General features: G+C 44.9%; 1 protein-coding gene across 2 annotated transcripts in view; it reads right to left on the minus strand.

Moving 5' to 3' along the window:
* The window catches only part of LAPTM4A (lysosomal protein transmembrane 4 alpha), a 20,753-nt gene that overhangs the window by 19,641 nt on the left and 731 nt on the right, over positions 1 to 381 (minus strand). The window lies entirely within an intron of this gene.

Below are 381 nucleotides of genomic sequence, written 5' to 3' on the forward strand. Positions count from 1 at the left end.
AACATTCTAACCCAGTTGTTCCTATCCTCACATTAATCTGATGGGGAAAAAAAAAACAAGAGCGGGTCTCACACAAAAAGCATCTGATGGGCAGGGAGGAGGTTGAACCAGGAATAAGGATTATCAAGTATAAACCCTGACAAGCGAATCTGTAGACTCCCCAAAGAGGCCTTTCTGCCTTACTACATACAACACAACAAGATCCAGGAAACTGACGACTGAGTTACAGCTTTCCCATCACGCACCACGATGTCGAAACTAAGCTGCATTTAACAAGGTCCGCTAATTGTTTCGTTAGGGGAAAAAATTCCAGAGAGCACCGAGTGGGAGGAAGGAAGGGGCAGTCTTTCAGATGGCAGAAATACAAAAAGAGCCCAAACC

This window comes from Otolemur garnettii, unplaced genomic scaffold (assembly GCF_000181295.1).
Source record: "Otolemur garnettii isolate 467f Iridium unplaced genomic scaffold, OtoGar3 scaffold00022, whole genome shotgun sequence".
NCBI lineage: Eukaryota > Metazoa > Chordata > Mammalia > Primates > Galagidae > Otolemur > Otolemur garnettii.